Raw genomic sequence first — 12,703 nt, 5'->3', positions numbered from 1 at the left:
CAAATTTTTCTTTTTAATGGAAATAGAGTAAACTTTTCATTTTTCTGTCTGTTTTTGAAACTTAGCCTCTTAATACTATCCCATCTTCTCTAGTATTTCTGAGAAACAAAGACTGTGGAGATGGCAGAGCTGAAGTCTTTTTATTTTATTATAAGATGTTGTTTATTACTTTGTTTTCTTAAAAGTCTTTTGGGTTTTATTATGGTGTGTATCTATGTTACTATTGTCTGTCTTCAAGATTATTAGATACTGTAAGAAATGGACTATTTTTCTAAGTTGAGAATAGTATCTATCTCCTCGGTTACATATTATGTGCTGTGCTAGGATAATAGTGAAGAAGACAGTCTTTGCCATCAAAAAAACTTACAGATTAGTGAGAAAAACCAAAATCCAGTCACTTACAATACAGTGTGACAATGCAATGAAACAACAGGAAGAGTAAACCCAGTCCAAAGGAATCGGACACTCTATGCTCATCTTAAACAGGCGACCCATCTCCTCCCGGCTTCAGCTAGGAGCCGGGCAGGACCCGAGACTGAGCCTCCCTCAGTCTGCGCTGCTACACAGCGGAAACCCTACTCGGACCACCAGCGCCTCTTCCACGCCCTCCCTCCACCTGAACCCATGAGGACTCTTCACCGCAGCTTCTAGTTTTGCTGGTCTTCTTTTTCTGAGTCCATTCCGAGCCTCACTTGACTGACATTTCTGTGATTTTTCTCTACAGTACCCTCGATTTGCTCACCACCAACTTGTTCTTAGGACATTCCTGTCTTGCCAATGCCTTACCTTTTTCTCTTCTGCTCTAGAAGTGCAGAGCAGAGCTAGAGAGTTACAACACTGGTCCTTTTACAAACGTACGTCAATTAACTTCCACTCAGCACTGATATTTTAGCACTTCTGCCTGGAAGGCCCCTCTTCATCCTCTATTTTTGGTGAACTTCTATTCAACTTTCAAAGACTGGGTCAAAAGTTATTTTTTCTAGGAAGCATTTTCTGACATCTCCAAACACTTGCTCCTACCCTTCCAAGGCGCTCCTTCCCACTTTGTAAGGCTAAGGGAGACCGATGATTCTCTGTCACCTATTTCCCAGCTGCTGGTGAGCCTTGGAGGAAAACAATGTAATTTTTGTGTACCTCAGAATCTAACATAGCCAGCCCTTCCTGTTGGTCATTCACTCATTCAACACACCTTCTGAATGCCTTCTATGTGCTAAGCACTGGGCTGAATGACTAAATGAATGTCTGACCCACTACGCCACGTTCCTCACTGTTATTCTGCACCTTTTCTCCTCTCAAAGACTCCAAACCAACCCATTAGGTTACCTCCCCAGTCAGTCCATTCTGAAGATGACAGTGCCTAAGATTACCTTGAGAGCCTATCTCCCTCCCACAAAGCCCCTCATTTTTTATTCTCATGACCATATTATAAACCTGCATCTTTCCCCCTTCCGCACCCAATACTGCTCTGCAGGGCTAACCTCACCGCCTGTGTTCTAAACTCGTGACCTGCACTCTACTGCCTCCTCTGAGACCTTACTATCTAAGGAAACTTTCTTTCTCTTTTTCCAGGAAATCCATCCTCTCAACCTACAAATATTTTATGATCTCTTCTATTCTTAAAAATCATTTTTGGCCTTACAATACTCTCTAAATATCTTTGTTTTTACCCTTCCCTTTACTATCCAATTTCTTAAAAGAATAAACCACACCCCAGTACTTACTTGCACGTTCTTATCGCTGAACTGATTTTTTAATTGAATTTTTATCGAAGTAATATATATAATTTGAAAAGTTAAATAATACCGCCAGGCTTTTAAACAAAAATAGCACTCTCTTCCCAATACAATATATACATACCTCCCTTCTCTCAGCTTCTCAATATAAGTCACTATTTTTATTCATATCAATATTAAGTGCTAAGAGTGCTGCTACTAAGTAAATAATATATACAGCTGAATGAATAGTATAGTTAAATTTCTGTTCTTGCACGAATTTGTTTTTCCTGGAACTAACAATTACTAATTACTCTTCTTATACTTTCTTTCAATTTTTTTTTTGGCTTAGTATTTATTATGCATTTTCCACTAATTCGTCCTCAAACTCTCCAACAGAGCTATGTCTCCTCTAAATCAGTTCAAACACTTCAGGTAATCTATCAATTTCATTCCGGTCTTGGGGGCATTCCTTTGGGTTTTGCCCTCGTTCCAGTCTAGACTGTTTGCTCTCCAGGCTGCTAAACAGCTGACACCTTGCCAGAAATGTCTCCTGTCCTTCATCTCTGGAATTTTCTGCTCTCTCTCCTACACTGGAGCATCTGTTTCCCAGATCCTTTGTCTTCTCCTTTTATGGTTTACTCCCTGGTTTAGGTGGAACATATATTCCAGTATATTTCCTAATAAAAGGTATATGGGAAGTGAATTTTTTGAGATCCTGAATAACTGAAATATCTTTTTATCCATACGTATAATTTACAAACAGGATTTTTTTTTTTACCTACATGCATAATTGGATGCATAAGTTCAAGTTAGTAAACATTTTTCCCTCCAAAATATTCTCTATTGTCTTCTAGCTCCCCGAGTTGCTATACAGAAAATCAACAGTATTCTAAAAACTAATGTTTTGAAAGGTGACATTTCTTCTCCAGAAACTTTTAGGACCCTTTACTTCTCCTATTTGCTAAAAATATGGTTCTTTTTTGATTTATTGAGCTAGAACTGGGTGAGTACTTACAATCCAGAAACTCAGGTTCTTCAGGGCTGATACATTTATTCTACTTATTTACTAATAATTGTTAACCTTTCCAATTTTCCCTCTTTTAGGAATGCCCACTGCTCATGTTGAATCTATGGAACTGATCCATTATTTTTCCTCTTTGTCTCATCATTTTTATCACTTTGACTTTTTATTTTCTGAAGATTCTCTCAATTTTATATTCCAATACTTCAAATATTTTTTTTTAATTCTGCTATTGTAATTTAAAGAGTTCTCCCTTATTCTCTCAATAATCCTTCTTTCCAGTCCTGTTCTTGTTCCACGATTATATTTTCTCTTAACTCTAAAAATATTAGAGCATGTTTGTTTTGTTTCTATTTTCTTCCATTCCGTGTATTATCTCTGTCTCCTCCAAGTTCTTCTTCTAGCTTTGGCTTGGTCAATATCTTTCATTCACAGATTTTTATCAAATGTCCAGTCATCTTTGGCCATATCATTGATACTTAAAAGTTAAGCCCTAAACAGCTTGGAAGTGCTTTCTGTATGTGAAGGAAGGAGAGGTTACTTATCCTGCGGCTGTTTTCCTAGATATCAGGAGGAGACCTGGCCATTTTATTGGGAAAGTGCTGAGATGCCGCATCTGTATATTCTTTTCTCCTACCTTGGGCTGTTGACATGCCCCGAGAGATACCCTTCAATCCTCAGCCAGATGCGTATAAGCCTGGCTTCCAGCGTTCTGGAACTCAGTTTGGGAAGACAGCTGACACTGTCTCACATTGGCATGTAGACTTTGATTTAATTCTTCTGTCTCTGGATAGATACCTTACCTCTACACTTAGCTTTGCCAGGGTGGGAGAGGAACAGCTCTCTCTCTGTGGATAGGAGGGGCAGGATACCTGCCTTGTTCCTCATAAGTTCTTCAACCAATCCTGTTGTTTTCAGTGTCATTCCACAAACTTCCTAGCTTCCAAATTCTGTTGGCATCTTCATCTTCATTGCTTCATCTCCTCTTCCATTAACATTTTTCTCACAGATTTATGTTTGCTGAAATCATGTTGTAAAAATAACTTTAGTGGCATTTTAGACAGAAGCAGAAATTAATAACTGGGTTTAATCCGACATGTCCAGGTCTACTCTTTAAACCTTTTGCCTCTACTTTTTCCACTCTATCAAAACTGCTCTATTTATTGCCACTAATAAATTTTTGTTGGTTTTCTTTTAAAAATCATTTTAAAATTTAACAGTAGTATGAGATATAAGTGACACATTTTAAACAGCATAGGATATACGATTTGATATATTCTGACATATGTATATATTCATGAAACCAACTCCACAATCAAAAAATAAAAGATATTACCACTTCTAAGAGTTTAATCATGCCCTTTTTAATCCTTCCTTCCTGCACCCTCTCCCCCAGGCAACCATTAACATGCTTTCTGTAATTATAGACTATTTTGTGTTTTCTAGAGTTTGTATACATGGAGTCACATAGTATGTACTTTTTTTTGGGGGGGGGGGTCTGGCTCCTTTTACTCAGCATAATTATTCTGAAATTCATCCATGTGATTTCATGTTATCAATAGTTCACCTCCCCTTTACAGATGTCTAGGGCATCTCCAGATGTGGGCTATTGCAAATAAAGCTGCTATGAACATTCATTTAGAAGTCTTTGTGTGGATGTGTGCTTTCCTTTTCAAGGAGTGTTTAGTAATGTATATTAGCATGCTAGGGCTGCCATAATAAAGTACCGCAAACTGGGTGGCTTACATTACAAGAAGGTATTGTCTCACACAGAACTGGGAGTTAGAAGCTGGAAAACAAGATGCTGGCAGCACTGGTCCCTTCTGAGGGCTGTACGTAAAGAATCTGCTCCAGTCCTCTCTCCTTGGCTTGTAGGTGGCCGTCTTCAGGTTCATATGGTATTCTCCCTGATCTGTGTCTCTATGCCTAAATTTCCCCTTTTTAGAAAGATGCTAGTCATACTGGATTATGGCCCACACATTCTGAGGTATTGGGGGTTAGGACGACTTCCACATATGAATGGGGGACACATTTTAACCTATAACAATATGGAATGGTTGGATCATATGGTAGCTTTATGTTTAACTTAAGAAAATGTTTGACTGCGTCCCAAAGTGGCTGTAGCATCTGACTTTCCAACCAGCAGTGTATGAGGGTCCTAGTTGTTCTATATCTCACCAACACTTGGTATGATAGGTCTTTTTAATTTTAGGCTATACCATGTAGGTTTATGTTAGAACACTCTATGATGTTCACACAGTGACAAAATCACCTAACACATTTCTCAGAATGGACCCTTGTCATGAAGCAACACATGATTGTACTAATTCATGTACAACGTAAGAACCTTACAATAGTCGGCAGACTTCCATTTTCCCCCTCCAGACCTTTATGCTGTTATCATACGTTATACAGATACGGATGTCATAAACCTACAATGCATTTATATTGTTTTTGTTCTATAACAATCGATTTTCTTTTTAAGAGATTTAAATAATGGAAAAAGTCTTCTGTATTTACCCAGGCAGTTTCCATTTCTGGAGCTCTTCCCTCCTTTATGCAGACCCCCATCTCCTTATGACGTCATTTCCTTCTCCCTCTAACACGTCCGTATAGTAAGGGTGTGCTGCTGATGGATTAGTACGTCTGAAACAGACCTTATTTCACTTTCATTTTTTGAAAAAAAAAATCCGCTGGTTACAGATTTCAAGGTTAACAGTTTTTCCTTTTGGCACTTTAAAGATGTTGCTCCACTGTCTCCTTGGCTGCATCGCTTCCAACATGAAATTCTTATCTTTGTTCCTCTGTTAATAGCGTGTCTTTTTTCCCCTGGTTTTAACTTTTTTCTCTTCACTGGTTTTGAGTAACTTGATTATGATGTGCTCTGGCGTGCTTTTCTTCATGTCTCTTGTGCTTCAGACACACTGAAATTCTTGGATCTGTGGGTTTACAGTTTTTATCAAATTTGGAAAATTGGGGGCCATTATTTCTTAGGTATTTTTCTGTCCCCCTCCCTCTTCTTCGGAGACTCCCGCCATGTGTATTAGGCTGCCTAAAGTTGTCCACAGTACAGAGATGCTCTTTTCATTTTTTAAAATTCTTTTTTCTCTGTTTCATGTTGTATATTTCTATTTGTATGTGTTTAAACTCATCAGTCTTTTATTCTGCAGTGTCTCATCCGCCACTAATCCCATCCAGTGCATTTTTCATCTCAGATGTTATAGTTTTAAACTCTAGAAATTTGACTTAGATCTTTAGTATCTTCCATGTTTCTGCTTGACTTTTTAAATAAGTGAAATAGTTATGTTCTAAATATTCTTGTTTGCTAATTCTAATCTGTGTCAGTTATGAGTTGGTTTCAATCAATTGATTTTTCTCCTCACTATGGTTTGTATTTTCCTTGTTTTTACATGCCTGATAATTTTTGATTAGATACTAGATATTGTGAATTTACTCTGTGAGGTGCTAAATATTTTTGCATTCCTATAAATATTTTTGAGCTTTGTCCAAGGAAAAATTAAATTACTTTGAAACAGTCTGTCTCTTTTGGGTCATGCTTTTAAGATCTGCTAAGCTGGACCAGAGCAGTGTTTAGTTTAGGGCTAATTATTCCCCCTCCAGAGGTAAGAACTCTACTACTACCACTACCGAGTTTACCTAATGCTCCATGACCCAAGAGTTTGTTTTTTTTTTCCCCCAGTCTACAGAAACAGGCACTATTTCCTGCACTGTTTGAGTGCTAGGCACTGTTCCTTCTAGTGCTCTTGAATGGGTTCGCCCTTCTGCCCCAGCCATCGGTAGTCTCCTCATATGCATGTGCCCAAAAGCACGCTACTGAATACACAAGCTGACCTTCCACAGGTCTCCAGAGTCCTCTGTGGCACTCTCTCCTCTCCAGTACTCTGTCCTCAGTGTTCCAGTTCTCTGCCCAAACTCCTGCTGCCTTAGTCTCCCCAGGCCCTCAGCAAGGTTACCTCAGCTGAGGGGATCTGCTGGGCCTTGCCTGGACTTCCCTTCCCCGCACCGCACCCTGGAAGCTCTCTCAAGCCAGCACGCTGGAGTAGTCAGAGGACTCACCTGATTTGTTTTCCATTTCTCAGCGAGCGCTGTCCTTCATTACCTAAAGTCCAGTGTCTTGTAAACTGTTGTTTCAAATACATTTTGTCTATTTTTAAAATTATTTCCGGTGGGAGGGTAAATCCTGTTCCTGATACTCCATCTTGCCCAGGAGTGTTAAGTGCCAATGACTTTTTAAAGAAATTGTAATAAAATATACATAACATAAAATTTACCATTTTAACCATTTTAAGTGTACAGTTCAGTGCCATTAAGTACATTCACATTGTTGTACAACCACCACCACCATCCATCTCCATAACTCTTCATCTTGCAAAACTGAAACTCCGTACCTATTAAACACGAACCCCTCATTCTCTCCTACCAGCTGCTGGCAACCACCATTCTATTTTCTGTCTCTCTGAAAGTGACTATTCTAGGTACCAGATAAGTGGAATCATACAGTTTTTGTCCTTTCGAGACTGGTTTATTTCACTTAGCATAATGTTTCAAGGTTCATCCATGCTGTCACATATGTCAGAATTTCCCTCCTTTTTAAGGCTGAATAATATTCCATTGTATGGATATACCACATTTTTGTTGAACCATTCACCTGTCGATAGACAATGGGTTGGTTCTACTGTTTGGCCACTGTGAATAACGCTGCTTAAACATGGGTGTGCAAATATCTGTTACAGTCCCTGCTTTCAATTCTTAATGGCTTTCACTAAATGGAATATCCTTTCTCGGTCCCTATTTCTCCTTGTCCTCTAAGTAACATCTCACACAGTAGCCACCTCCACACTTTTGAAAATCTCTTCTGCCTTGTTCTGGACTCTACCCTCTCTATTTCCTTTCTCCGCTCTCACACAGCCTGAGGGCCTTTGAACTTATTCCTTTGACTTAGAAAGTGTTTCTCTCAAATTGTTACACGAAAACTTCTTTCACATCATTTAGGCATCAGCTCAAGTGCCATCTCTCTGAAGAGATCTTCTCTGACCACTCCAGCTAAAACGGCTTCTACATGCAGTCCCTCCCTAGCACAATGTATCACGACCCAAAAGGGTCACCTATTTCTTTATGTGATCTGTTGTCTGTCTCCTCCACCAGTCACCAGAAATGCAAATTTCTGACACCGACTCTGAATGTCTTATTCATAAACCTGATTCTAATTTGCTAATCCTTGCTTCTCTTTCTTCTACTACTCTCTAAACATTTATTTCCAGGTTCCTCCTTGGACTAATCCGCACATTCTGCCAGAGCAATTTCATCTAATCTCACAGTCCCACTGTTACATTTGAGCGATGTCCAATTCTATATTTCCAGCCCTGGCCTATCCTGTCTCCACTCCCATATTTTCACCTGGCTAACAGACACTGCCACTGGATAGTGTGCTGGCATCTCAAACTCTGTTCTATACAGAATTCACCCGATTCCCTGCCAAACCTCTTTCTTGTCTTATGTTTCCTATTTATGATAATGACGCCCCCATCCTCGCAGTCACTTAACTTGAAACCTTGAGTTCACCCTTCGTTTCTCCTTTTCCTCTTCTTCCACATCAAATTAATTGCTAAATCCTATCCATTTTATAAATGTTATACCTTTCCAACCATCTGTAGGCAGTTTAAAAAGAAAGCATATATATTTCCTGAAATATAAAGCATATCTGATATACTGGATGACAGAATCAATATTCAAAATGGTCTCAGTCGACTAACAACCTGCAAGCTCCTAAATTTTTTTTAAAAAATATTGAGGTATAATTCACAAAGAGAAAAATACACAAACCTTAAGTGTATGGCTCAATGAACTTTAGATAGGATTGTACCCACGTAACCACCATGCAGATTGAGCCTGCACATTTCTATCTCCCTAGAAAACTCTCATATGCCGTTTCCCTTGAATAACCCCTCACAAACTCTAGGAAAATATTCTATCACTACGGATGAGTTGTACAGGTTCATGAACTTAATATAATTATAATCTGGCAGGATGTACACTTTTGTTTCTGTCTTTTTTTGCTCCACATATGCTTTTGAGATTCACCCACATTGTTACATATATCAAAAGTTCAGATTTTTAACTCCGTAGTATTTCATAGAAAAAACATACTATAATTTCATTCATTCATCTACTGATAGACGGTCGGGCTATTTCTGGTTTGAAGCTATTATAAATAAAGCTACCATTAATATTCTCATATTAGTCTTTTTTTGAACATACAAAGTCATTTCTATAGGGTATACACCTAGAAATGATATATCTGGGTTATACAATAGGCATATGTTTAACTCTATTAGAGATTGAAGAGACAGTTTCCAAAGTAGTTGCATCATTTTACACCCCTTCCAACAATGTATGAGAGTTCCCTCTGGTAGTTCCACACTTTGTTAACAGTGGTACTGTCAGTGTTTTGAACTTTGTAAGTGCGTAATGGTATCATGTTATAGTTAATTTGCATTTTTCTCATGAATAATTTTTTTTAATCACTGGTTTGCCTTTAATTAGTTTTAACCCTAAGCTTTTAAAAGTGGAATCAATCAGAAGGCAAGGATGTAGGGGAATAATCTTCCAACACTTCTCTTCTAAACTCATATTTTAGTTTCTTTGGAGTAAAACAGGCTCTTCAACTGTTTACAAGATAATTCTTTAATAAGTTGTAAAAACCCCACATTTTTCACTGCATTCCCCCATTCAATCCTGGCTACCACAACCAGACAGACAGACAGAAAGCATGAGGGCTCTTTTTCTTGTGTCTGTACTGGAACCTTAACAGCAGACAGTAAATCATAATGTTGAATATCCTATTTTCATGGTCACTTGAATATCTTATTTTGTAAAATGCCTATTTATGTCTTCTGTCCAGATTTTCAATTGAATTGATCTTTTTTTTAAATCGATTTTTAGGAAGTCTATATATTGTGGATGAGACTTTTATTACATAAATGTATTCAAGTGTTTTCTCCCACTGTATAGCTTTTCCATATTTTTAATGGTGTCGGCTGATAAGCAGACATTCAAAATTTTTTAGATGAAATTCAACTGAACTCTTCTTCTATATGGTTAGTGCTTTTTGCAAACCTCCTAAGGTCATAAAGGTATCTCTTATATTGTCTTTCAAAAACTTTACCATTTTAGCCCTAACACTTAGGCCTATGATGTATCTAAATTAAGTTTTATGTGTAGCATGTGACGTATGGATTGTAATTCATGTCTTTCCACATAATTATCTGGTTGTTCCAATACCATTTATGAAAGGCCTCCCTTTCCTTCTCTTTGAATTACGTTACTCTTTTTTTAAATTGTGAAGTCTCATATTTTAGGTTCAAAAGAATCAATTGTATAACTATAGGATGGGCAAACTCAGTATAATAGCAGTGTACTGGACAACATGGTTGAATTTAGACAAGGAGGCAGTTCTCACTAAACACTAGAATCTACAAATTTTAGCTGACACACATTCTAACATCCTTTGAAGTTTATTGTGACCGTGTGATTAAATTCTGGTCAAAGAGATATAAGTACAGTGAAATGCGCGACTTCCACAAAGTCTTTCAAAAAAAGGGACAAGTTCTTTCCTTTCTGCTAGATGGATATGGAGGTTGACAGTTGTGGCTGGAGCAACCACCTTAGAATACAAGATGGAAAGAACATATTGAAGATGGAAGAACAAAAGAAGTCTGAGTCCTTGATAACTGGAAAGTAACCATTCCAGTTCTGAACAATCTATCTAGATTTTTAAGAACGATATGAGAATTGTCTTCATGTATTTGAGAGACTGGTTTCTAGAATAAAGAGTAATTTTTATCCTTCCTTATTCTATTTATCAAAGACAAGAATAAACTGTGTTGAAGCTACAAGTATTTTCCTTCAACAAAAACAGAATTTTTATTCCTTTAAGTTAGGGAAATTTTTTAAGATATAAAAAAGTACAGAGAGTAAAATAACAAACACACCTACATAACCATCATCCAGATTTAACATATTCGCATTGTCATATTTGCTTTAAAGAAACAAAATACAGGTACAATGAAGACTTGTGGCCCCCTGGACAGCCCTTTCCAAACTCAACCCCTGCTCTCCCTCCCCACATGTAACCCTACTCTGAAGCTGGTGTGGGCCTTACCTTTCAGAGAGCACTTTGACAGTTCACTGGTTCTTCCTCCAAGTGCCCCTTAGTTTAGCTGTGGTCTGCTTACTACCAGCACAGGAATCACTGGAAGTGCTTATAAAAATCATAGATCCCAAGGTCCCAACTCTTGAGATTCTCTTTCAAGTCCAGGGTGGGGCCCAGGCACCTTCATTTTAAAACGCATGCAAGGTGCATATCAAAACCACAGTGAGACAGCATTTCATATCCACCAGAATGGCTAGTATAAAAAGATGTATGATAACAAGGGTTGGTGAGGATGTAAACAAATTAGAATCCTCATACCTTTTTGATGAACATATAAAATGGTGTAGCCATTTGGAAAACAGTTTGACAGTTCATCAAAAAGTAAAACATAGAGTTAACATGTGACCAAGCAATTCCACTTCTAGTTATTCACCCAAGGGAAATGAAAACATATATCTACACAAAAACTGATACATGAATGTTCACAGTAGCATTATTCATCATACCTCCAAAGCGGAAACAACTCAAATGTCCATCAACTGAAGAATGAGTAAACATAATGTGGTCTATCTATATAGTGGAATATTATTTAGCCTTAGAAAGAAATGAAGTGCTGATATGTGCTACAAAATAGATGAACTTTGAAAACATTACGGTAAGTGAAAGAAGTCTCACACACAAAGAACAGATATTGTATGATTCAATGAACAAGAATGTCCAGAATGGCCAATTCTAAGAGACAGAGAGTAGACAGTGGTTGCCTGAGCCTGGGAGGAACGGGAATGAGGAATGACTTCTCATGGGTACAGGATTTCTTTCTGGAGTAAAGAAAATGTTCTTAAACTAGACTTTGGTGGTAACTGCGGAACTATGTGAATATACGAAAACCCAATGAACTGTATACTTCAAATGGATAAATTTTACAGTATGTGAAACATACCTTAATAAAAAAGAAAAGAAAAATACCCAAGGTAACTCTTCCGATTCTCATACACAATACAGTTTGACACACAGCCCATACTGGTGCCTACGATTCCATACTTAGGCCTTTTCTCATTTCTCAGTGTGCTGAGGACTCCCACATGTACACCTCTCTCTCATGAGTTCCAAAATTCCTACTACATATATTCTCCTGGGATGCCTGAAGGTGCCTCAATATTTTAAAACCCAAACCCTCCATGCATAGCCAGTTAAAAACAATAACAGTAGTATCAACAGCTACAACCAAATTTGTTCTAGCTCCTATATTACATCGTATTGTTCAACCCACTGTTTCAAACTAAAAACTCCAGATTTGTCCCCAGATGCCCCATCCCATTCTTCCCGAATGTTTCTGTTAGCCCTCTCTTCTTCAGATACACTGTTATTACTGATTTCAAGCCTTCCTCAATCTTCTTAAGGAAACTCCTAAGTGGAGTCTCCCTGTGTCCATTTTAAACCCTATTTGTAATCATTTCTCCACACGGCTGTCACAGTGATCTTTCTAAAACACATTATCAGACTAGGTTTCTCCTTTTCAATAGCTCCCTATCGCCTTCATAAGATTCTGTCTTGAACCTCATGTCCCACAGTCTCACACAACACACTTCAATGCTCCAACATCTCTTCTCAGAAGTGTATGACTCGGAAAATATACCCAAAGCACCCCCTCCCCTTACATGCATTCCTTTATACCCAGATGACCTTTCTAACGAGTTCTGATATAAGCAAACAGTTGATTACTCTGCCCTGTAACTTCCTCAGGATGGAGTAGTAAACTTAGCATGACCTTTGGAATCAGTCGGACCTGGAATC

General features: G+C 38.1%; 1 protein-coding gene across 3 annotated transcripts in view; it reads right to left on the bottom strand.

Annotated features, from left to right (window-relative positions):
* TNRC6B (trinucleotide repeat containing adaptor 6B) overlaps positions 1–12,703 on the bottom strand; it is a 216,532-nt gene that overhangs the window by 139,071 nt on the left and 64,758 nt on the right. Inside the window, exon 4 of one of the 3 annotated variants that reach the window (XM_036237545.1) lies at positions 3,540–3,756. The exons of the other annotated variants lie outside the window; for them this stretch is intronic. The gene's annotated coding sequence lies outside the window, so the exon portion shown is untranslated. The remainder of the gene's footprint in view (positions 1–3,539; positions 3,757–12,703) is intronic. 3 annotated transcript variants of the gene reach the window in all.

The sequence above is a fragment of the Rousettus aegyptiacus genome, unplaced genomic scaffold (genome assembly GCF_014176215.1).
Source record: "Rousettus aegyptiacus isolate mRouAeg1 unplaced genomic scaffold, mRouAeg1.p scaffold_m13_p_2, whole genome shotgun sequence".
In the NCBI taxonomy this organism is placed as follows: Eukaryota; Metazoa; Chordata; class Mammalia; order Chiroptera; family Pteropodidae; genus Rousettus; species Rousettus aegyptiacus.
This window is presented reverse-complemented; position numbering and strand designations above follow the sequence as displayed.